The sequence below is a fragment of the Dipodomys merriami genome, unplaced genomic scaffold (genome assembly GCF_024711535.1).
Source record: "Dipodomys merriami isolate MVZ:Mamm:240054 unplaced genomic scaffold, mDipMer1.0.p SCAF_13, whole genome shotgun sequence".
Taxonomy (NCBI): domain Eukaryota; kingdom Metazoa; phylum Chordata; class Mammalia; order Rodentia; family Heteromyidae; genus Dipodomys; species Dipodomys merriami.
In genome coordinates, this window is record NW_027202604.1 from 31,039,822 (window position 1) to 31,066,606 (window position 26,785).

The following is a 26,785-nucleotide window of genomic DNA, read 5'->3' on the forward strand; positions in this document are numbered from 1 at the left end:
CCTATCTCTCTCACCTTCTGCTTCTGTGGATGAGAAAAGCCCCCACCTCCCCCACCCCGTTCTCCCTGACTCTGTGATTCCATAGTAGTATTTTCACTTGTCAAAGCCTTCATCAGTTGTGAAAGAGAAAATTCACACATTTGGAAGGTAATGCAATCAGATTTCTATGTGACTCATGAACATGTCATCTTTCTCCAGCACCTCTGTGCAACCGTGTGATGTCTGATAGATCAGGATTGCGTGTTGAGTGGGAATGGCTGGGCACAAAGTGTCAGACAGGAGAAAGGAGCCAGGAGAGAGAGGCCCAAGGCAGCAGCAGAAGGTAGCTTTCCCAAACATCCACGCTGGCTGAAGGCTGCCTTCTGGTTCCAGTCTTTCTGAAAGCTGAAGCAATGGGCTTGTGAATTGCTTTGGCCAGGAAAGGATAGTTGCCTGTATTTGATATAGTAGTGTATAAGAAAGATGTACCTGTCCTGAGAGATCATAGCTATGAGGATGTGGACATTTAAATCTTCTGCCTCCAGAAATACTTTTGTTTTCCCCTTAAGGTAATCATTTATCTGGTTTGACTCCTTCCTTCCCTCCCTTTCTCTGTTCCCTCTTTGTTTCCCCCCTCCCTCTCTTCCTACTTTCATCTTTTCCATTCATCTCTTCCTTCCCCATTTCTTCTTCCTACTTTTCTTCTTTTTCCTCCCTTCCTTCTGAAACTTTGATTGCCTGGGGCAAATTGTGCAAATATAGGCTGACTTAATGACTGTTGATATTTCTGCGTTTCTATGCAGTGTACTCAGAAGCACACCTATTCAAGAAACCTGCATTTGAGAACCAGTACCTTATATTTTTGTTTAGGGGTACTGTGCCTTGATATTATATAAAGTATTCAAGGCAATCTGATTTAAAAAGAAGGATTTGGACTTGTCTGTTGTATTTCCCATTTATTACTAACACAGAGTGAGTAATAGCTAATAAAGAATAGGCTCCCTTTCATTTATCGATCTTTCTACCCACCCATCTGTCTATCAATTATTTATCCATTATCTATCCATACATCTATTTGTCTATCTATTATCCATCTAACTATCATCTATCTCATATCTAAAAGTACTCACTGATTCTGGCCCCAGTGGAGTTCTGTCTCTGCCAAGTGAAGACTGCCCCAGATAGGGTGTAAACTCCTGAGACCAACTTGGCACTGTGCTTGTCTTGTGGCTCTATGCCCTTGAAAATAGTTTCCTACAGGCATGCCATTTTCCTTGTTGGAATTTTATCCAGTATTCTTTGTTTCTACTGTAGAAATTGTGCCGGGTGAATAATGATGCCTCTGGCAAAGAAATCATTCCAACAGTACCATTTAAACTCAGGAGCTATCCTGCCTTCACTTGCATTTGCAATTTGCCAAAGCAGTCAGTAGGAACTATGCCCACACACGAATTGACAGGAAACACCAAGGCCCCAAAGGTTAGCGATTATTAACAAGTGGAAGTCCATTTGCCCATTTTCCAAATATTGTCTTCCATGGTGCAATCCTGAATTGCTTTTCCTCTGGCTGCTCCAGTACCACATCGAACTCAGAGGGTGGATCACAGCTCTAAATGTCCTCATTGTTTAATGCACTACATGAGAACAAAACCAGACTCGAAAGTCCGTCACACAGCCTTAGTGAAGCAAAGATTAGAAGTCAGTAAGTCTCTGACCATCAAAGAGATTCTGTTTCACACAACAGGATTTATTTTTAAAATGGTATTCTGAGAACATTTCGGAACATACTGTGGTTAACCAGCATAGAAATCAGTTACAACGTCAATCCCTATGACTCTCCTATAGATCTGGGATCATGACATAAATATTTTTATTGATGGAATTAATAAGGCATCAGGAATGGCTTTTGTGCACTGAAATCAAGCCCACAAAGCTTTATTATTTTATAGGGGAGTAATAGAGAGTAATAGGAAAATGTTGTGGAGCAGTATGGTGAAATACAGATTGCAAGTGTTGGAGGAACAATTTAAAGCATGGTAAGAGTGGAAAGAACCTAAATTTATGCAGGCAGGGCTTGGCAGCCCAGCCGGTAGTAGTAGCATCTTTGTGAATTAAATAGCAAGCCAGCCACACCTCTGAATGAGAACTGAAAGCCTGGAAGACCATTTTTAATAAACACTTGGCACCACACCCCTCCCCTGGGCAGTAGTAGGGGCACCCAGACTGGCAGCCCTGTGTGGCAGAGGAACTGAGTTCCACCATCAGAAGAGGAGGAGGAAGAGGGGAGGGTTTTTCTTTTTCCTTTCTCTCTTGCAGATGAAAGGGGCAGAACCGACCCTCCCTCTCTCTTTTGGCTTAAAGATAGATGTTGAAAATTACCCAGCAAAGTTTGGAGCTTTGTCCTTTTGCTTTCCATGAAATCAAAGTCTTACACCAGTAATGTATGCATGTAAATCAATCTCTGTCTCTGTCTCTGTCTCTATCTCTGTCTCTGTCTGGCTCTCTATCTCTGTCTCTCTCTGTGAATCGGTCTCTCTGTCTCTGTCTCTCTATGTCTCTGTCTCTCTCTGTGAATCTGTCTCTCTCTCTGTGTCTCTGTCTCTGTCTCTGTCTGTCTTTCTCTGTCTGTCTCTGTCTCTGTCTGTCTGTCTCTCTCTGTCTGTCTCTGTCTCTCCCTCCCCGCCTCCCCAGGGCGTGTGCAAAGGGAGGGTGGGGGGGAGGCAGAGCAGAACTGAAGCAGGGAGGAGAGGAGGGAGTGAGCCAGTCTCTGGCGGGAGGGCGTGGATGTGTGTGCAAGCCAGAACAGGTCCAGCCTTCTCCCAACCCGGAGCCAACAACGGGAGAAGACAAGACAGGCTTTCAGTGGGCAGACCCGGCTTGGATCAGCGGGGAGCAGGGCAAAAAGAAAGCACACAGAACACCCTCCCTTAAATCTGCCCAAAGCTGCTGCTGCGGGATTCTGTGTGTCCGTCCTGCCAGCTCCCAGCCAGTTTGGGGACAAGTTTCCCCCTGGGGGAAGGATCTGGGGTCCAGAGAGACTCAGGTGAGTCAATTTGCATGCTGTCTTTTCCCCACCCCGCCCCTCTCCTAACTCCTGGAGCTCAACTGAGGGCGAATGAAGGGTTTGCACCTGGGGGAGACAGCTTCAACCCATTACAGAAAGGAAATGGTGTGCACTTGTGAGCACCGCCTCAGGTGTCTGGGGCTGGACTCGTGACTGCTCCAGTCAGTGCCACGGAGCGCATAGGACCCGGAATCTTTGGGCTCACCCCCTGATCTTTCCTCTATGGGCTCCCCGCCCTCCCTGCCCAGAGGAGGATTCCAGTCCTCTCCTGGTGGGTGTCCCAGACCTGCACGATCTTGTCTTGGTGTCCCCCCTTCCCCTCCCCACCCGCACCCCATCCACCACCCCGCACCTCTCTGCTCCTCTCGGGGCAGGATTCTACATCCCAGTGGGGAGTTCACCAACACAGCCAGCGCTGCTGCTGCAGCTGCTGCTGCTGGGGAAATGGGCTCTGTGGACCCCCAGGGTTTGGAGGGGGAAGGTGACAATACTCCAGCCTTGGCCGTGGCGCTCCACCTCCTCGATCACCAGGGGGGCGAGAGGGCAGGCTGGGGTCCCCGGTTGCCATGGCTCCCTGGTAGCCAAGCTGGAGGAGCTAGAGATGCCAGTCACGGAGGGGTCCCTTCTCAGTCTTTGTGCCTCTCTCGGTCTCTCTGTCCGTCTGTCTCTGTTTCCCTGTGTGTGTGTGTCTCTCTGTCTTTCTCTCCCACCCCTCTGTCTCTTCATCCTGCCCCTCCTTGAGTGAGCCTGTGCTTGGGGAGGGGGCAAGAAGAAAGTGATTAATTTGGAGAGCAGGGATTGGAGCTGAACGCGGGGAGATCGCTGCTCTCCCCGTTCCCAGTCCTTTCCCTGTCAGTGAGCTACACTGGGGAAGCCGGGGCAGGGCTGAGAATTCCAGCAGAAACCCCTCCCCCCAATAAACCCCTGGGGGTCGCAGAGGCCGAAGATCACAAGGACCAGGTACTGGTGCCCGCACAGGGGTATGTGCATCCCGAAGAGACCTTGGGTGGTCGGGCTGTCAGCCAACCGGCAGGCAAAGAAGTGGGAAGCGATGGGTGGAGGGCAGGTGTGCGGTGACACGGTGGCTTGGGGGTCTCTGCTCAGCCATCACAGAGGGGGTCAGCCCCCAAACCGGAGCTGCTAAGAGACAGCAGGTGCCTGAGCAGGGCGCGTGGGAGTAACGGCAGGGTGTTGGCTGGGTGTGGACCCCCCACAAAGACCTGCCATTGGTAAAAGCACCTGGGCTTGCAAGGTAGTCTCCAAGGCACCCACGTGCTTTGCGTTGCCAGTTCCATTATGCCTGTGATGTATGTCATTCCGTGCCTCAGTTTCCCCTACTAAGTAATGGGGATAATATCAATTCGTTCCATTATTGAATTATTCCAAGACTGGGCTAATGTGGTCAGAGTGTACAGGATGAACCCACCTCCAGGAGATAATAAGCTTTTGGAAGTTGTCCTCGGTGGCCGTGAATAATAGCTCAAGTTAATTACATAGGATGGTTTCTCATTCTGTGTGTTCTAGTGTTTTTTTATTAATCTAGATTAATATTAGTATTATTAATGCCCAGCTCAGCTGTTGGGAAGTTCCGCGTTATCACAGATGGCAAGGGATAGCGGACTAGTTCCTGTTCAAGTTGTATTTTCAGTGTATTGTTGGACAAAGAAGGTTGAAAGCAATTTGGGGAACCTGGTATCACCATCAGCAAGTTTATGCCTCGATTTTGATTGTAGGCTTTTAGCTTTCCTCTCTCACCTGCGGTGCAGTGGGGGTGGTCTCCATTTCAGTTTCTTTGTGACAGAATGACCTGGTTCTAGAATCTTCTGTGTACCTGGCTTTTCATTTTATAATGGCCTTAAGTGCTCTGATAAATTTACTCTAGTAGTGGCAGTGTAGTGTGTAATGATTCCTCACAGATTCTTGGATATTATGATTGAATGAATTGAGATAAATAGTTATTGCTAGGTGGGTGTGAGTATTGGCTGTGGCAAAATCTCTTTCTGGGCATATTGGTACCCACTGAAGAATCAAGGGTCTAGGATGATCAATATGTATTTTACAGGTTGCTATGATTGCTTCTACACTTAACCTATATATGTGTGTGAGAGCAAGTATGTGTGTATTCTGCGTGTGCGTGTGTGTGTGTGTGTGTGTGTGTGTGTGTGTATAGAGAGAGAGAGAGAGAAAGTTGACAGTTTAGTCAATGAGGGCAAATATATATATATTCATTTAATAGGCATTGATATTGCACATGATATATCTATCACATTAAGGCTAATAAACTGGTTTAACTTTTTAAGTCCTTGTCTTAAATATAGGCACAGATTAGTCATCAGCTTGATGCAAGACGACTATCCATCTCAAAGATCCCTAGTGATTTTAATGAAACAGGTCTCACTTAAAAGAAAATATTTACTGGATAGAAGCTCTGTTTTATAGTTACTTCTGAAGTCTTTGAAGGTAGGAGATTATTTGACCTAGAATTGCATTGTCAAAATCATTTAGCCTGATTTGCTTTTATGGAGAATTAAATAAGGAAGATGATCAAGACTGATGGTGATCCTAGTAGTTTTTAACTGATAAAGGAAAATTAAGTAATGGAGGGGAATTAATGGTATCAAGTTTGAGGGGAAAAATGATTGTCAAGAAGCACAGTATCAATCCAGGTAGTCGATTTCACTTCAAGTTTGGCTTTTGTAACACCCATTTGCACAGTGACTATGTCATCTTTAAAAGGTACCTTGAGGAATTAGTGTGACAGCTTGTCTGAAATTCATATGATCATTTACATATTGTTTCCCAGGAGCTTTGACATTAAGTGTTCCATTTATTGGAAATTATTTTGCCCTTTGATTTATGACAGCCAACAGTACAATAGAGTAATCTATTTTAGAAACAAAAAAATTTAGTTTTCACCATTTTGTATTTTCCTTGGAAATCTCAGCAGGAATGAACTTGGAAAGTGTAAGTTAGATAAAAGACAAATGGCAACAGTTAACAAAAAAACAAAACACATTACAAACACATGACATTGGAGAGTGTTAAGTCCTGACTTGGGGGGGGGTATCTGATTAGCATAAAAAGTATCTTAAAAAGATAGACTTGGGTCTGTAGTCAGGTTCTCCTCAGTGATGAGTTGTATTATCTGATTCAATTGGCACTTGCTTTTATTATTATTTTTTCTAACCAAGTCTGAGAATGCTTATATTTTCAGTTATGAACATTTTAATTACAGCTTCATTCTAACTAATTTGGTCTGAAGAGAATGCAATTATTACGGTGATTTACATACAATATGCTAAGTTAACACAGCTAATGAATGAAAGAGCAGAATAGTCTTTCTGTTCATTCCTGGAAAAATATTGTGCTAAGCAGTCTTTGAAAGAACAGATTACGTTGTTTGCCAGCACTTCATGTCTACCTACACGTGGAGTTGGCATTGGGCCATTTTCTCTGCTTTTAAAGTGAAGTCTCCCACATTTTGGTGATCACCTGCCTCTCTATTCCCCTTGGGAGAGACTGGAACCAATTCTCAATTTAATTAGGTATGGTGCTTTCTCCTTTTTGTACATCTTCATTGAAAGGAAGACTCCATTAAAATTTGGGGTGGGGGCTGGTTAACACGTTAAACATTACTAATTGCAGCAGTTTATTTTATGTCTATTGCAATAGTGTAGTTAGTTAATTATAGCTTTCTCATTAACACCATGTGGAGAATAATGAATTAAACACCTCCCTTTGATCAAAAGAACATCTAAGTTTATCTTCTGCGAATAAAAGAGTTATTGTGTTACTGAAAGTCACTCTGGTTTTCCCAAGAACCAAATTGGTTGGAATTTGCAGCACTGGGTTAGGAAGCTCGATGAATGAATTAGATTGATCACAAACAAGAGAGAGTAGAGCTGTGGTTGCTTGGCAACCCAACATTATTCTGCAATTTCTTCTGGTATATTTATCCACTAAACTAGAAAATTCTGTTTTGTTAACGAATGATTTTAGCCAGTGCATAAATAGGCCGTAACTAATTGAGATTTTTATGTATTGTGGATTACAAAAAATGATGCTGCCTATCTTTCCATTGTGTTACTAGATAACACATATATGAAGAGGCATGCTCTGTTTTCATTTCTAGAATATTATCCAAACAATTTCTGTCTCATTGTAACGTAATTTGTCCTACAAAAAATGAATCCAACTGGCTTATCTTTGTGTGTGTGTGTGTGTGTGTGTGTGTGTGTGTGTGTGAGAGAGAGAGAGAGAGAGAGAGAGAGAGAGAGAGAGAGACAGAGACAGAGACAGAGACAGAGACAGAGACAGAGACAGAGAGAGACAGAGACAGATAGACAGACAGACAGACACGGGGCGGGGGGGGGGATTGGCACAATTCAGCCTGGGTACTGTTCCTTAGCTTTTTTTTACTCAAGACTGGCTTTTTACCACTTGAGTTATACCTCCATTTCCAGCTTTCTAGTGGTTAATTGGAGCTAAGTCTCACATACTTCCCTCTGCCCTGGGCTGGCTTTGAATGGTGATCCTCAGATCTCAGCCTCCTATGAAGAATTACAGGTGTAAGCCCACAGTATCTCCTTTAACAGTCAATTTTTTTAGTAGTGTGTCTAGTAGGTATTTATAAAAATAATTTCAATGAAAATCAAATATAGCATTTGAAGTGAGATGAATTCTTCAGAACTTACAACTTGCTAGTTGTATTCACAACTTAACAAATTTATGATAGCTATAAATATCCAACTCAAAAGATGCTAGCAGATAATGGTAACAATAATACATGGATTGAAACTGGTAAATAGATAAGCATAGTTGATGCTTTGGCTAGGGCTTCTTCTGGTGTTCTAACCATATCATCCCTTCTGGAGTTTGTGCACATCTGATTTCCTCTAGTTGCTGAAGCAGGAGCTGAGCAAAGCACCCATCTCCTGAACCACATTTGGTGAACTCCAAAAACTATTGTCAGACCATTTTCATACATAGCCTGCAAAATTTAGAAGTATCATAATTCTTTCCCCTGGTTGTAAACTCTAAGGGGACCGAATGTATCTTATGCATCTAATAGACCCATACAATATTTGGCATGGAGGAAAGCAAAGTGATGTGGCAACTGGAGGCATTGGCTATGTGGCGAGGCTGCCAGTTCAAAATCAGTCTTCCATCTTGTAGATGTGTGGCTGTAGCTAAGTCATTTTGATCTAAGACTGATTGGTTCTATGAAAATGAGGATTATGTCTGCACCTAGATTATGTGTGCAGTTTGAACATTATATGGAATTATCTCTGCAGACAGCTTAATAGCACTGAAGTGCTCAATAAATGATAGTTTTGTATCATGGTAATTGTTACCCTTCTATAGCATGTTTAATATGTGAAAAGGGCAAAGACAGATAGAGGTATGTGGTTATAAATAAATGTGATCAGGTGCCATGCAAAAGATAACTACTGATATTCACATTAATCATATGCTCATACACAAATTATTTCATTTGTTTGAAATATTTTATGAGTAGTATCTGAGGTTTGGCTCATGTTAAAATCACTTGGTAAACTTCTCCAAATAACTATCAGAGATTAATTGAGTCAGAATTTCTGGGTGTGGTGACCAGACATTTGGATTTTTCTGAAAGCTTCCACTAAGGTTCCAGGCTATCACTAGGATTTCCTTAGACTCTGGCTGTTTTTCTGTAAGATCCTATTGGCCTGAGACACTGACTCACAGTTACCTTGGTGTCATGAAAGAAGGAAAATGCTTTGGCACACCTCTGAGTTTTTCCTTCCTAATCCCTTTGGCTTAAATAGCACTTAATATTCTTTGAAGATCTCAACGGCATTTTTCACTTACTGTGTGTAATCTCATTTTCTAGCCTTCTCTGAAGATGGTAGGTAAGAAGCCGTTATCCTGATTTTAAAGATGAGTAGAATGAACCACGTGGAAAGTCAATGATCTCACCCCATTTGCACATCTAGCACAGGGGCACATAGGATGATTTCTATAACTCTTGAGCCCCAAATATTTTTCATGTTTGACATTAATATTTAAATTTGTGGGAGAAAGAGTGAGTAAAAAAAGCTGTATAGGTAAGAATTCCAGCCTTTTAAAATACTTATAGAGGATAAAGATAAAACCAGACTTATTTTTCCTAAAGAAGAAGTGTGGACTGGTGGTATGGCTCAATTTATTGAGTGCATGCTTATTAAGTACAAAGCCCTGAGTTCAAACCCCAGTGCTTCCCAAACAAAGAAGCAACATGGCCTAGTTAGGATCCAAATCAAGGTTTCTGGGACAATAATATGAACATCTATTTTTGTCTGGCCAAAAGAATGTTTAAGACATAATTCAGACAACATGTAAAAATCAAAAATCCTAAAAGTTCAACTTCATACTTCTTATTCTGAAACCTCCAATGTTCTCCTGTCTTGGACCTGAATACGCAGGTGATAGAGTGACACTGTTTTCTCAGACATGAATGGCTTGTCCCCTGGGATGGCCTGAAAGGTTCACAGTTTGGAGTCTTCCTTAAGTAAAATCTAGCTTCCTCTTGCCTAAACTCTGGCCTTTCCTTATATATAGGACATACTACAAAGGAATAATTGGAAGGGATTTAAAGAAGGAACAGCTCCTTGTTTTTAGAAAACTAGGGGTTGCTGAAGCATGTGTGGGGCTGTTCCTGCCTTTCATCCTAAAGAGGCCACTGGGGTAGAAGTGACTGGGAGTTGGTGAGCATAGTAGCTCAGAGAAGATTGACAGGTAGAACCTGTGACTTTTGGGAGAGGATCCTGGGCATAGCTGCTGTGTAATCACAAGCAGTGCTGCCTACCACCCCACTGACTGAAGTTCCTTTTCCTCTGTGTCTGAAAGCAGCAGCAGACAGAGCGGGAGGGCGCTGGGCAGGAGTGATGTGTACAGGCCAGTTCTCTCACAGAGGAGCAGGATGTTAGAACGTAGAGAGGATGGGTCTGAATCAGAAGAATGCATAGCACACCTTGAAGGCTTCAGATCTGCAGTACAAGAACAATGAAGGAGAAAGCATGCATTGCCCAAGTCAGTGCAAAAGACACAACCATTGCATCTCTATTTTGGTCTACCTTTAGTCCTTTTCCTTTGTCATTTCTTCCTCCTCTATTTTTACACTAACTAAAGTGGATATGGCCAGGTCCAGAGGTGGGCTTCAGCGATAGGCCCCCAAACATTAAAACAAGCTGTTCATTCATGTATGTGGTGTCTGCTTCCAAGATCAAAAGTATAGCAAGTGGGGCTGGGAAGGTGGCTCAGTAGTAGAGTGCTTGCCTTGCATGGATAAGACCCTGGGTTCTATTCCTCAACACCACATAAGCAGAAAAAGCTGGAAGTGGTGCTGTGGCTCATGCATTAGCCTTGAGATGAAGAGCTGAGGGATAGAGCCTAGGCCCAGAGTTCAAGCCCCACTACCAAAAAGAAAAAAAAAAACAGAAAGAAAATGTATGGGAAGAGATTTTCAATTGTAGTAGATTTTTAAAAAATTTGTTTCAAGTGGTTATTCCAATAGGAAGGATTGTGGGTGCCATCCTTGGAAAATGGAGACTTCATAACTCTGGGAGTTGAACAGCACTAAAACCTGGGTCCTTGGTGCAGAGCAGGGTACCCCTCTCTTGTCATGCACATAGAAAGGATGAGGAAATAGGCCAGGGTGCTCTGGTAACACAATATTGTGGGCATTTGTGTTTCCCAGGCCTCAGAGAATCTGTCCCACTATAACAAAACATAATCAGGTAAGAAACATGTGGCAATTTTTGATGATCAACTGCTATTAGTTTTATTATCAAAGATCTTCGTGGCAGAATGTCAGTGATGACTGTAATCCTAGCTACTCTGAAAGCTGAGACCTGGAGGATCTCAGTTCAAAGCTACCCCAGGCAGAAAAGTCTGCTAGACTCCATCTCCAAAAAACTAGCACAATGCCAGCCTGGAGACATGGCTCAAGTTGTTAGCCCTTGATTCATGAATAAGAAAGCCAAATGAGGGTGTGACACCCAGAGTTCAGTACTAGCAAAAACCAACCAATCAAACAAACAAAAAAAAGTGTAAAGTGACATAATGCCTTCTTATTATGGGATATCTTATATACTGATACATTCAAAAGAAATAAAGCAGCTCATGTGTAACATTGATGAGAGTGATTTTTATAGTTTACTCTATTGCTTTTAGACTCTTTTATTTGAAAGATAAATGTTGTGCAGGCAATGGTTTTTCTCTTACTCTTTAATGAAAACCCAGACTTATAATGTCAATTGAGGGCGGTACTGAATTTAGAGCAAATATTGAAAATGTCACCAGATACATTTCTGGGATTGAATGAAGATCTGCGCAAGAGAGATCAGATGTTTTTAGAGCTTCCTCAATTCTGTGATTTTTTGTTGTTGTTTTGTGTGGCTGTATGTGTGGTATGGGAGGGGAATGAACCCTAGAAGACACTGAAAGTGGCCAGACATTTAAATGGTTTACTGAATAACATCTTTGTGCTATAGATAGGACTAGGCCCCAGCCACCATTTATCATTTCCCGATTGTTTACTATGTGTTCTGTAATCTCTACATCAGTGATTTGGGGAAAATACAATCAGCATCATATAGTTTAAGTTAGGATGGTGGATGTAGAAGAGTTATTATCCAAACTCGCGCAATGTCTAAGTAAAAGGGGGAACTCAAACTCAGAAAAATCTTATGTGCATCCTAAACTTGTTTTTTTTTCTTTCACTATTGGGGTTTCAACTTAGGGAATTTGACATGATAGGCCGGCACCCTTCCACTTGAGCTATTTTTGCTTTGGTTATTTTGAGATAGGGTTTCACTTTTGCCCAAGCAAGCCTAGACCATGGTCCTCCTGTTTATACACCTCTCCATAGAAAGGATGGTGGTTTATAACCCCACCCCTATTTGTTTTTAATTGAGATGGGTTCTTGCAACCATTTCTACCCAGGCTTATACAGAACCACTTTTCTCCCAGGTGGTTAGGATGACAGACCTACACCACTGTACTGAACTATTTTGTGAGATGGAAGTTCTATAAACTTTTTTGCATGATCTAGGCTCCAACCACAATCTTCCTGAATTAAGACACCTGATAAGCAGGAGCCAGACTCCACAGTGAAACTTTAACTGCTATCTTGGACCCTACTTTACTGTTTCATCATTCTTTGTCCTCTCTTGGACTTTATTTCTGAAATGTAGACTATCCATCAGTCAGGTTTTCTATGAACAAACCATACAATGGTCTTCACCCTGGATGAACACCATTGAAACATAACCTGTTCTGTTTCTACTTATACCAGGTAAATATGAAAAATGTAGATTAAAAAGTCTTCCTATGAGAAGGTTGTCATTTGGGGAAAAAAGAGGCTTTAAAATCATTGATACAATAGATTAATAATGCGAGGGCTGCCACTGAGAGATATATTGTCAGAGAGAAATATTTGAATTCACTCTGAAATCATGTTTTATAATCCTTTGTTGCTCTAGCTGGTTCTCTACTAGATCCTGGGCACCAGTATATGTAAAAATCAACCTTTGTCCTCCCAAAGCTTTGGCTTGCCATCATAATCATTTCTTTGTTTCTTGGTAGAAATGTGTCTGATGTTCTGGAATATCAATATGCATAGACCTCCCTTACATCTGGGTATTATACATAACATGGTTGACATTTGCACAGAGGCAGGGGTATCTGCCTCTCCAGATTAAGACACACACACACTTGATGCTGGCAGATGTCATATCCCAGCCTTGTTGTTGTTAAAAATGTCTGGGAAATGACACCAATCATAACAATGACACTATCTTCATTACCAGCTGTCAATTAAGAGGCTTAAGAGGAAGGAAATGCAACTCTTTCCCAGGTATGATTAACATATTTGGGAGTTTTGAGTGGATTATGAAATTTTAGTTCGGGTTTGTAGAAGCAGATGTTGAGATATGTATTTTCATATGCATAAGTTAAATAGTATGCTAAAAGGTTAAGTGATTCCAAAAGACTCTGTGTGTGTGTGCGTGCGTGCGCATGCATGTATGCATACAAGTGTTCATTTGGAATATGGCAAGAATAACTTTGCTTTCTACTTTTTTTTCTGGCCCTGGGGCCTGAACTCAGGACCTGGTTGCTGTCTCTGAGCATTTATTTGTGTTCAAGATTATCACCCCCACCACTTGAGCCACAGCTTCACTTGCAGCTTTGTGGAGATAAGAGTCTCAAGGACTCTCTTGCCTGGGTTGGCTTGGAATCACAGTCCTCAGCTCTCAGTTCTGTGGGTAGCTAGAATTACTGATGTGAGTAACCAGTACCTACTTTGGCCAGACAGGACATTCCAATTCCTGTGCTGTATAGGGAGTTGATTTGCTGTAATGCTTTTGTTTGGCCTGTGTCATCTTCTCTAGGATATAGTATTTGACTTCTTTAGTTTGCAAATTTAAGGACTTTCTAAATATGTTATTTGGAAACATATGATGACACAGTGGAGAATTTATTCATTAGATTAAACTATAAATTTGTAAAGAATACTCAATGTAGTCGAGTGTCCATAATTCATGTCTGTATTCCTACCTACTGAAGAGGTTGAGATCTAAGCCTCATGGTTGCAGGCCAGCCCAGGTAGACAAATCTTATAGATTCTTCTCTCTAATTATCCAGCAAAACTAGAAGTAGAGGTGTGGCTCAAATGGTAGAGTGACAGCATGTACAAGAATGCAAGGCCCTAAATTTAAGCCCCTGTACTGATGGGCACATGAATACACACACACACACACACACACACACACACACACACACACACACACACACACACACACACACACACACACACACACACACACACACACACCTGAAAACATTATAAAATAGCAAGATATTGCAAGCATTGCCCATAAAAAATAAACAAAAATAATTTTAACATTTCTAGCTTACTCATGTAAGAACAATTGACTATTTGTGGGTTATTTGTTAGACTCATACTATTTGTGACACACGTACTATTATCCTGTAAAGATAAACTGAATAGATACAACTAGAAAGCCCAAATAAAAATAATATTTGACCTTGATTTCATTTTGCTTTGTGGCCTCTGGAAATTCTCAGAGGAGTTAGATTTCAAAGCAGCCCTACAATCAGATTTTCTATGCATACACGTTTCGGTGTGTAATTGATTTCAGCTGAATAGATTTGGAGCACAATTGATTTGCTTGAAGTAATAGTAAGAGACATGCGTTGAGCAATTCAGGTGCAAGTCATGTGTGCTACGGTGAGTCAAGTTCAGATAAATTCAATTTGACCTTTACCACTGCCCCTTCCAAGACAAAACCAAAACCAAAAACAAACACTGGTCAATATCAGAGAATGAATGCTACCCATCCATGTATAAATTCCATATGAGTTGTTTAAATTGGAAATTGACCCCCTCACACAAAGCTTTCTTTGGAAAATTACCTTCTATTTTCCTACTTTATCAGTTGCAAACTGAGGACAGGAACATTTACCACTTCTTACCAGTGACAGTTGGAGGATTAATGAGCTAATATTTTTAAAGGGCTTTGATGATAAAGGTGCCAGCGATTATTATTACTAATAAACCATCTTTCTCCAATGTACTTTTGGACAGCAGCCATTAAAAACCCATTACTGTATTTAACACTAAAACAATCTGCTACAGCCTAGTATTTACCACCTCAATTAAGTATGCATTGCACTTCTACTGTCCCTCCATAATCACAGAAAAGCGAGGCTAGAGAGCAAGGTGTGTGTCATCATTTTCCAAGTTCATTTAAATCCTGAGTTTGGGCGCCTTGATTTCTCAGCAAGCGAGGCCCCTTCCTCATGGAGAGATGAGCTTAGCTTCATTTGCCTCTGTTTATGAAAAGAATGAATTGCTAACTACTGGGCTCTTAGTCAATTGGCTTTATATCACATTTATTATATGTGAAAGTTGCATTCCAACATCTTTTTGTTTTCTTCTTTGTTATTTTTTGTTGTTGTTGTTGTTGTTGATCATTGGGCTTGAACTTGGGACCTGGATGCTGTCCATGACCTCTTTTGATGCTCAAGGCGAGCACTCTACCACTTTAAGCCACAGCACCACTTCTGGTTTTCTGGCAGCTAATTGGAGATCAGAGTCTCATGAACTTTCCTGCCTGGGCTGGCTTTGAACCTCCATCCTTAGATCTCAGACTCTTCAGTAGCTAGGAGTACAGGAGTACAGGTGTGTACTTGGCTTCCAGGATCTTTTCCATTATTTGATATGAATACCATGAATGAAAATGAATTTGTTGAGTGATCTTGAATATGTTTGTGCATGGGAGAAGAAGCAGTACGATGATTCACTTTTTTGAAATTATCTTCAAGTAATTGTAAGAAGGGGTTTCCATTCAACATGTCAGTTTATGCAGACGATTGATCTTGATCAGTGGTCCTTTGTCCTCTTCCCCTCACAGCAATCCCACTACAACTCATTTTTTAAAAACTGAGTTAGAGAACTGAAAGCATTATGCATCAACAAATATTTAAAAAATGGAGGACTTTGACCTATTCATGCTAATTTTAAAATTTGTAAATTGCTTCAAGGAGTATACAGTATTCACTCTTTTCAATACCCATGTTTTGGTTTTCATAGATGTCGAAAATATGGGTCAATCTAAGATATTATACATAGTACTTATGTATATATTAGTAAAAAACAATCCTCATTTTTACTTTGAAATGATTTAGAAATTGGATAGAAGAGTAAAGAATGTGAAATAAGTTCATGACTGTAATAATACCTGTTCCAGGTTATCACCCAGGAAAGGCAGGCCTTTCAATCTGCAGCTAATATTAGAAAATTGGACAGAAGATGACTCATTGCAAACTGAATCTCTGTCTCTGTGAACACTTGGTGAAGTGCAAACATTTTATTAAGAAATAGCTTTCCTTAGCTGGTGACTATTTACTCTTCACTTAGAAGCATTCTGATGAACACAATTTCTTTTATTTTAGTGGCTAACAGAAGCTATAGGTAGAACAAAAGAAAGAAATTTGGCCCAGTCATTCACAGGCAAAACCTTTCCATCAGGAAAAAGGGATTAAAATTATATTAAGTGAAATAAGCCAGGCCCAAAGAAACATAGGTCCCATGGTTTCCCTTATTTGCAATAACTAGTATATGTTTGAGTCAAGCAGAAAAGGTCAGATAAGTTGATGTTAGGGGAATGAACCCTAAGATAAGTATTCAATTTTTTTTCCTTTCATACAATTGTTTCTAACATATTTATAAGATGATTTCTATGTTGCTTTGTATGTCCCTCCCCTATGGTATAACCCCTGCTTTCACTGTACTCAATGTTGGTATAATTTGTAGAGGGGAAGGGAAAAAACAAATCGTTTAACTAGGGATACAGGTGGACCCATTGCAACAATGAGATGTAAAAGTCATTATGTCGAAAAACGAACTTTACAACTTTGGTGGGGGGTGGGGGGGAGGATCAGGTGGGAGGAGGGGGAAGTATGGGAATGGATGGGAAGGGGAAACAAAGAGGAGGCAATAGTGCTTGATAAGAAATGTACTCATTATCTTGCCCATGTAATTGTAACTCCTCTGCACAGTATTCTCACAATAAAAAAATTAATAAAAAAATCTAGACAAAGACCATTTAGAAATCATAATGACTGTACAGATGGCTCTGAATAATTAAGATATCATGAAAGAGTTCCTAATAATATAAATAGGTTTGAGTATGCCACCACTAGAAGTAGACAGATCATCTATCTGAATATTAGACACAACCCATCCTAGTTTCTGTGGTTTTTTAAAATAAATACTGTGACAATGAGCCCCCAACAAAACATGAAGACTTTTCAAAGATGTTTAGAATCATGCATTAATAATTACTCATGCATTCACATATAACTCTTTGTGTAGCTCATTGTAGAGTGAACCAGAGTGCGTTTTTAGAGACCATTAAGCATGAAGACTGCTTTGTAAATCTTGTCCCCAAGTCTACTGACTTCTGAAGTTGAGCTTATGCTATTTCCATCATTTGCTTTGTTGAATTGTGTCTAGGGAGTTCACCATATGGCTTAAAACAGTTTGGGAACTCAGTAGAAGTGTATTTTGCATATGTGATTCTTGGGATATCAGTAGGGAAATAAACCAGCTGCTTGTTATTGGGGAGAAAAGTACCTTGAGCCTGTGGTATAGCTAAGAGGAAAAATGCTGGCGGAGGATTCTGACCATGTGGCAAGTTATATGAAATGTGCAGAGACGCTTTTCTCCTTACCTAGTCATTTGCACTGAACCTACCCACAATCCAAACAATAACTTAATAATAGTTAGTAAAATATCATGACTTTTTTGGTCAGGAATTTAGGCAGCACTCGGCTGAATGATTGCTTTGTCCCACTTGGCGAACACTGGTCTCCTGTGGCGGTGTTCACTGGGTGGCTGGGATGGTCTGGTAGCTCCGAGATGGCTTTATTTTTTGGCTTGGTTCTGTGTCTGGGCCCAATGGGCCTCTTTTCTTTTTGTTTCAGCCTGAGATCCTCTTCAGTAGGCTTTCAAGCCCGGCTGTTGGACTTTCCACAATGGCTCTAGTTTGGAAGCATGACAGTTCTTTTAGAAGCTAGTCTCTGAAAAGTGGAGATTCAAGGGAAGTACCCGATGACCTTTCTGGGTGATTCTAGAATGGAAGAAATGAAAAGAAAAACATGCTGAAGGACAGAAATGTTAAACTCACTGCTGTGGTCACCCATCCAGGGCATGCATATTGTGGGCTTGCTCTTCAGAGAGACACTATAGGAAGACAGTGGAATCTTTTAGGAGGTGGAGACTTATGGGAGGACCTTAGGTCTTTGCCCTCAGAGAGGAGAGTGGTACCCAAACCCCTCCACCTCCTCTTCTTTTCTCTGCTTTTGGATATGCAAAGAGCAGTGTTCTACATGAGGTCCTGCCTCCCTGCAGGTCCAAATGGTAGGGGCAGCCAGTCAGTCAGGGAGTGGAGCCCCCTAACTGTGAGCCAGAGGAACCTCTGACTCTCTTATAAGTTGATGATATCAGATACTTTGTTTCTTAGAAGAAAGTTAACTAACATACTATGTCATACTAGTTATTCATTATATAATTGGTTGCAAAGGAAAGAAAGAAAGGAAGGAAGGAAGAAAGGAAAGAAGAAAGGAAGGAAGGAAGAAAGCAAGCTAGCTCTGTGTTACAAGGGCATACTTTTTTTATTTCTCATTTCCTACATATCTGAACCCTATAAATCATCTAGGAATGACATGACAATTAGCTTTCAACTTTGGCCAAATTCCAGGTTTGTGAGGGTTTGGGCTTTTGGATTTTTATTTAGTGCAAAGGTTGAATACAAGATTTCATGCATGCTAAAGTTGACCAGAACTTCATACATACTAAGACTGGACCCAGAGCCTCATTCATGCCACAATTGAAGCCAGAGTCGTATGCATGCTAAGCATATATGTGGTCTACCTCTACACTACAGTCCCCATCCTCATAGGGTATCTGTGTTTTTGTTTTGTTTTTTCTAGAAAGAGAATAAAGTGAGAAAGTGGGAGGGAAGAGGTATTGCATTGTATGAAAATACTTTAAGCTACAATTGTTTGGATAGCGGCTCTGATGCTTTTCCCTCTGACCTGTTCATCTAGTTAGTTTAGAAGTGGCTTGGGTTTATGATGGCCAGGAACTTGCGAGAAGATTCAGAGAGACCATCAACAGTGAAGCCCGCACTTCAGGAACCAAGGTATCGATTTCTTCAATTGTTCATGGAACCAGATTCCAGGAGGGAGAAAACAAAACAAACAAACAAACAAGAACATCTCTATTTCTTTCTATGTAGCCATTATAGCCACGGATGGTAGGGAAGCTAGCTTTTGGCCCCGAAATGATGATGTGTTTGGCTTGCAGAGCTCCTTTCCCTGAAGAATAACTGTCATGGAAAAGGGTTCTCATGGCTGGGGAGACCCCACATTATTCCTTCATTATCTTGCAGTGGTATAAAAGCACTGAGCAGGAGGCAGGTAAAAAACATATAGCCAGGAGCTGCCTTGGACCCTGCTCTATGCAGATGCTCTAACAGTTGGAGACCTGCTCTATCTGCCTGACAGGAGGAATCCAACTTGTCTTATTGCAATTTCCCTATGTCTTGTCAGCCCAGTCTTCCTTCTGTATTTGTCATGTCATTCTGGCTGTACAGAAATTGTGATATTAGCCTTTTTGTTTGTGTTTGTTCCTCAAGACTTTTAATGGATCTGTTTCAAATGTCTCTCATTTCTTTCTTTTATTTTAATTTTATTGTTAAGGTGAGGTATAGAGGGGTTACATTTACATATGTAAGGTGGTGAATCCCACCTTCTGGTAAACAAAAAAAAGTGGATGTCTCTCCCACTAGCCTAACCAAAAGCCCTTATAGGATATGATCATGTATTTTTCATATTAAAGTAACTACTACAATGAACAATCATAGTCTACTTAATCCTAAAATGCTATGTTGTGGTGAATTTAATTCTGTGAATTGTTTTTCAATGCCATCATATATATATATATATATATATATATATATATATATATATATATGCCATTGATTAGATATTTGTAATCCTAGCTATGTTAACCCGGTATTTAGTCATGTTCAAGAGTTTCAGTGGTATTAATGGAATTAATATGTATGAAATGGGAACTGGAACTCAGCTTGTCTGATTTTGGGGGGGGGGGGGTGGGGAGTGGTAATGGGGCTTGAACTCTGGGCCTGGGCGCTGTCCCAGAGCTCTTCAGCTCAAGGCAAGTGCTCTACCACTTGAGGCACAGCACCACTTCTGGTTTTCCTGTGGTTTATTGGAGATAAGAGTCTCACAGACTTTCCTGCTCTGTCTGGCTTTCAACCATGATCCTCAGATTTCAGCGTCCTGAATAGCTAGGATTAGAGGCATGAGCCACCAGCACCCAGTTTGTCTGATTTTTTTTTCTTAAGTTATTTTAATAACAAGTCATTCAGCCCCACTTATCTTTTTCAGATAACTCACATAATCTTTAATGGCAGGAAATGAAAACAGGCTCTGTTAGACTGAGGAGCACCTCAGGGAGGGGGTTAAACGAACAAGAGGGATGAATGAAGATAAATATAATCTAGGTAGTTTGTTTGCATGTGTACAAATAGAACAATAAAACCTGTTGAAATTATTTTGAGAAGGAGGAGAGGTAAAGGGGAACGATGTTGGGGTGAATGACAAGGTGAGATTGATTGGGATGTATTTGTACTTGTGTGGAAATGTCACAGTGAAACCCTGCATGATACAATGCAGATATGCTAATAAAAATAAGAAAATTTGCATTAGCTATGTTTCATTGTTAGATACAGCCTGAAGCCTTATAAATATTAAATTCTGCTTTCTTAGATTTCACCAAAAATATTATAAGGGATGGGAAAGTGAGGTATTGAGAACTGCCTGGGGAGAAATGAATTTCCACATAACAAAATTATTGGGGTCATTAGAACACAAGCATTCCTCATTCTTTTTTCCCTTCTTCTTCTTTCCAGTAGTCTGTTTTGATAAAGCACAGTACATTTTCAGCATAGCAATCTTGCCTTAGCAACTTTCCATTTGCTGTCGCCTTTGTCCTTTCCATACTGTGAAGCTACCACAAAACCTGTGTGAACTTTCTCTTTGACACACTGCGATTTATTTCTTCCCCAGCCAGTCTGGAAAATCCCTTGCTCAGTCTTCCAGTCACGGGATCACTGTAACCCTTGCTGGATTTCTGCCTTTTGTAGTCTCTCTTCTTCTCTGCTAGGTCTAAATGTCACTGTGAAAATCCCCTTTCTCGCTTGTCATTTGGCCCATGATGTCACTTACCTCCTGAAATTGTCTCCTGTCCCCCCCCTTATTCTACAGGCCAAGTTACTGTCACTTGGTTTCCACACTGAGAAGACTCAGGCTTCATTATTCTCTTCCCTGGCCCCGTATCCTTAGAGACTGTCTGTCTGACACAACAGCTCCTTCTCCTGCCTTCTCAGAGATCTGCCTTTGCACACAGATTTCCTGCTGCCTTTTCTTCCCGAAATAACCAATCATCCAACAATCTCCAATCCTCTAAGACTGTACTTTCTTAAGTTCATTCTCTTGACTTCTTGCATTATCTATTGTTCCACTGGCTGGTTAAAAGAATTATGGACATATTATGGAGATTTTACTTTATTACTATAAAAGAAACACTAGTGTCAGAGACAAACAATGACAAGCAACTATACACATTGATAGGACTACAGCAATCCAAGCTTATTAAATTCTAACTAGATAATGTTGATGGCCAAAAGCTTGGGGCTCCTTGTATTCTCTAAAATAAGGGAAATATATGCTGTTAGTGATATATTAGTACGTACATGAGACTTTCAGTATTTTAGGTTAAAAATAGTTGTGTCTGTGCTGGGGCAAAATCCGCCCCCCCCAAAAAAAAACTATTTGAACACATATTTCAAATATGTGTTCCCATATTTGATAATGAAATAAAAATCTACAAGTGTTTTTTGTATGGTAGTCACTATGCTGGACAGATGAATTTTACCTATTTATTTCATTATATGATAGCTTTGCCTGAAGATGCTTACATTTCACCAGTGCATACATGTCCACAAAATAATATTAATATTTGCATATTATAGGAAGAATATCCCTTCAATATTACAATGTTCTAGTGTAATTAAGGAGCAGGAACACCAATTCAAGAACAATGCAAAATAGAGTAAAAATATAATAAGAATGTATGGATAATGCACCAGGGTTGATCAGGATAGACAACCAACCACCTTCAGATTGTGATTTATTAAAAGTGAGTAGGAAAGAGGTAGCCTATGAAAGACAAGGCCTTAAGCAATGCCATGGTGTTGATTGCCTCTCTCCGGTAAATAATTGTTCATGTTTGTGTAATGAGCATTTAATTTTTAGCAATATTTATCATAGCTTTACAGAGCCATCGGAGAATACTCTCTGGTGCAAAGTGCTTGAATGAAGTGCATTTCTGTTCAGAGCAAAAAAGCAAAGTAAGAATGTGAGTCTGAGTTCAAGCCTCAGTACTGGCACATAGTACTAGTGTACGCATGCAGACACACATACACACACACACACACACACACACACACACACACACACACATGCATATACACACAGTTGCTATATTTTCTGGCTCCTTTTAGGCCCTGGTTCTCACCCCTAGAAGCTCAGAAAGAGATCCAAAAGGCTATTCTGTGGTTACCCGCTAGGCACACCATCCATGCAAAATGAAAAAAACAAACTTATTTTTTATTGTTTTTATTGGATTCAGAAATGCCAAGTCTCTGTTAACTTGTATCTATAATTATTCTACCATTTTCCAATGAAGATACATTGCACATTTTTCTAAGAAACCCTAATATAATATCAACACTATTTTATTATTGTCCATGGATATGCTTAATATATTGGATTTTAATAAAATTTACAACGTGGAAGCATGCCATTTTTTTAAGAAGGTATGGACATAAATACTCACTCTATTGATTAGTTAATGAGTGTCTCTGCTTCTGGTAAATAATGTATCCCTCTCCATGAATTCTGTGGATTTTTCATTTAGACCTAGAAATACAGAAGATTTGCGGTATTCAAAGTTCAATAGGAAGAAGATCTGTGTTATTCAAGTTTTTAAATCAATACTACCATTGATGTGAAATACTCTAACTTTGTCAACGGCAATGACTTCTTGGAAAGATTAATTATGCACAGCTAATGAGGTATCATGACAAGGCCTAATTTAGTGACTGTGAAGTTGCGAGTTTAAACACACAGTGTAGATGCACACACAACTGCTCTATTGCAAAGCTGCACCACCTCACTTGTGTTTCATTTGTCCTCTCTGGCTGTGCTTTCTCATAAAGCATTCATCAGCAGAGTGAAAAACCGCCTACACTCGTCAGGGATTTGTTCTATGTATATTAGCTGCAAAATGACATCTATTTCTTGGCCTCACATTAGGTGATTAATTATAAAGTGGCTCTGTGCATTGAAGCAGCTCCCCCAAAAGCGCTTTAACCTGACTTTTGAAAAAAGAAGCAATGTTATCTGTTAAATGATTCAGTAGTGAAATTTACTTTTGGGCCTGCCCTTTTAGAGTTTCTCGATTTTTCTTTCTCATTCTCAGCGTTTCGACTCATGTTTTATTTATTGGCTCCGTGAATCAGTCAGTTTTTATCAAATGGGTAAAATGCAAACCTTAACTTTGGAAATTTGTACAATCCATTCTTCGAGTGACATCATATGCCTAGAATATGAACGTGTAGGACCTGAGACATAGATGATAAAGCAAGGGAAGAAAATATAAAAAGTACAAAAAAAGAAAACAAAGAAAAGGGAAAGGAAAACGATGCATGAGAAAGCACTACTGTATTTTAAAGAGATGCATCAAACTGATGTCTTGCAATGCACAGTGGCATATATCTGTAAAACTGCACACAAGAAGAGGGTGGGGTAGGACGATGGAGAGTTTAAGCCAGAATAGTTCACAAGACAGGACTTTATCTCAACAAAACAAACACAAACCCCTAAAGTCTTGATGGTTTGATTTTACCTTGAATGGTTGTGGTTAAAAGTCATCTTACTAACATCCAAAATTTGGGTTCATTGAGAGAGCAATTGTGTTTCTTGAAGATGCTTGTCACAGTTATAAATGCTAGTTTATTTCTTTTTCTTATTTTTTCCCTTCTTTCCTTCCTTCCCTCCCTCCTTCCTTCCTTTCCTCTTTCTTTCATGTGTGTGTGTGTGTGTGTGTGTGTGTGTATGTCTATGTGTCTGTGTGTCTGTGTGTCTGTGTCTGTGCCAGTAGCTTGAATACAGGACCTCATGCTATCATTTGGCCTTTTCACTCAAAGTTGGTGCTCTAACACTTGAACCATACCATACCTCCTCTTCTGGCTTTTTCCAAGCTAATTGAACATCCGAATCTCTCAGAGTAATCTGCCTAGGCTGGCTTCAACCCAAGATTCTCAGATCTCAGCCTCCTAAATGGCTAGGATTATAGATGTGAGCAAACAGCACTTGGCCATTGATTTGGTAATGTTCCATAGTTGACCTTCCCATAGGACATATTTGTTTCCTACCTGAAATAAAACCTCTTCATATTTGTGTATCATTCTAAGGTGATCAGGAGAACTGAAATGAATATTTTTTCATAAAGCTTATGAATGTTTATCCTGAAACCTCACACCTCTGAAGCAAAAAGGAGTCAACTATAAACCAAACCTTCTGCTATAAAACCATAAGAGATTTTTGTGTTCCCATACCCTTACCAAGGGACCTGAAGGTATTTCTCCTGTCTCTGCCCACTGTCATGGTATTAGCAATATGGCTGGTTGATTTCACCGTAAGCAACAAATATCATTGACTAAAGTGCCTCATACATTTTTGGGGGGGGGCGGGGGAGTAAGGGTGTTTCTTTATCATCATTTATACCCAGAAAACTAATGTTTTCCACAAATGGAAGTGCTTTCTGGATGCCACATCTAGTCCTTTCCTGAGCAATGATGATTGATAGGAAGGCTTTGACAGTAGCTCAAAAGCTACCATGGAATTCAGCAGCACAGAAAGACTCCTAATCGCCTTCTTCTTCATCAATATTTTTACTAGGGAGGCTTGAGATATCAAATCACCTAGAATTAGTTATGTGCCATTTCAGCAACTCTCCTGCTCAATCTGCTTTATAAGTCCTTGTGCTGATGAACAGTTTAAAAGTCTGCAGACAAAGGAAGTTTGAGCACTAGATTTCTTCCCCCCGATGCCCCCTTTTAGCTCTTTGGGCACTTAGGGAAGGCATTGCCTTCTGTTCGAGTCCTGTATAATTTGGTTTGAGCAAATTTCTGCTGGGAAAGCATCGTATCAGGAAAAGAAAAAGGTACCTATGGGAATTGTAACTGTGAAAGACAGAGGAAGAGCTCTTCTGTTTCTGAGTGCAGTGTGTGTGTGTGTGTGTGTGTGTGTGTGTGTGTGTGTGTGTGTGTGTGTGTGTGTGTGTGTGTGTGTGTGTGTGTGTGTGTGATCCCAAGGAGTCATTCATTCCTTCATTTACTCATTCATTTATTCATCAAATATTTATGCTGTGACTAAACCCCAGGTGCTCTGCTAAGCATTGTGATGAAGACAAATTCCCTGCCCTACCCAGTTGCCATTACTAAGAATGTTGGCTAATAAATAAGTAAACACATAAAACCATTACAGAAAAGAAATAGAAGACTGTGAGAGAGAAAAAATGGCAGGGAGAAGAAAGTTACTTTTAAAAGGAGTCTCTGAGAAGGTGCCTTTCAAGCTGAGCCAGAAAGGAAAGAAGTGAGGGAGGAGGGGGGAGCAGAGCAGCGTTCCAGGCAGCAGGGGTTAGGAGGAAGGGGGTGCAGTGTGGGAGACAGGGACTTGGCCGGTCTTGGAGTGGACAGAAGGCTATAACCGATGGGCAATGTGCATGGGAGAGGCTAGCCAGCACAAAGAAAGCTCAGGGCAGATCTCAGAAGGCCAGCAGTATGGATTTAAATCCAATATTAGAATTTCAAAGGCCCTCATACAGTTAAACCAGTCAATGTGTCTTCTGTTTTTAAAATAAAGCAAACAGTCAACCAAGCAAAGCACCCTCCAATCCTGGCTATTTCCTGAAAAGTGGAAATAGTCAGGAAAAAAAATCAGTTGTTATTATACAGAGGAGATGAGCATGGCTTACATTTAAAACTAGAGTGTGATAAAGATGATATTCTAAGCAAGAATGTTAATCTTTTATTTTGTGTCCTTGTATTAAAATGATACAGGTCTACTGGGCGTTGTAAGTTATAACCTGCAGCCCCTGTACCTAGGGAACACCATAAGAAACAATCAAAAAGGAAGATAAACTGGGTTGGGGGCTCCGGTGGTTCACTCCTATAATCCTAGCTACTTAGGAGGCTGAGATCCAAGCCAGACTCCCTCATCTCCAATAAAATACTCAGAGAAGGTGGGAAGTGACACTGTGGCTCAAAGTGGTAGAGTGCTAGCCTTGAGCAGAAAAAACTGAGGGAGAGAGCCCTGGTCCTGAGTTCAAGCCCCAGGCCTGACATTAAAAAAAAAGAAAGAAAGAAAGAAAGTAAGAAGGGAGATTATAGGTGTGCGATGACAGGCTTCCTGTCATATAAGGTAACACGTTTCCAAGTCCCAAGAATGACAATGGGGACATTTTGAGAATCATCATTTTAGTCAAGCATATTCAGTTTTCTGGTTGAAATATCCATACAATTAGATTCCATACTGGTGAAAGATTTGCAGTAGTTCAGCTTTGCTGCTTTATGTGACAGTGTGGTACCTCAGGGAAGTGATATGTGAACCAGGTTTGCACAATGGAGTTGTGCTCTAAGGATTCACTCTAAGAGTTAAAGTACTTTTTGTGTGGGTGCTACATTGTCTTTGCTTTTTGAGACTATATTTACTACTCAGAAGGTGGTCAGTTTTTGCACAGTGACTACTATTATTATAAAAGATATAAAATTAGGACCAGTCTCGAAATGTTGTTGTCATTGTCCAGTGAGTTTTTATTTAAAAAAAAATTCAGACAGTGACCCGCACAATTTGCTAAAGGATGCATTTGCTTAAATTGTTAGTACTAGATCCAAGAATGGTTTTATTTATACCAGATTGAAGAATTCAGTGAGAAATGTGCAAAAACATCAATTAGAAGAACTTAAAAGGACTGTGTAA

General features: G+C 40.5%; 1 protein-coding gene across 6 annotated transcripts in view; it reads left to right on the forward strand.

Moving 5' to 3' along the window:
* Chl1 (cell adhesion molecule L1 like) overlaps positions 1-26,785 on the forward strand; it is a 739,723-nt gene that overhangs the window by 559,713 nt on the left and 153,225 nt on the right. For 2 of the 6 annotated variants that reach the window (XM_070018978.1, XM_070018983.1), the window contains exon 1: positions 2,749-3,022. The exons of 1 other annotated variant lie outside the window; for it this stretch is intronic. The gene's annotated coding sequence lies outside the window, so the exon portion shown is untranslated. Of the gene's footprint in view, positions 1-2,748; positions 3,023-3,737; positions 4,024-26,785 lie in introns of those variants that run through there. 3 more of the 6 variants (XM_070018982.1, XM_070018981.1, XM_070018979.1) reach the window with 3 other exon arrangements.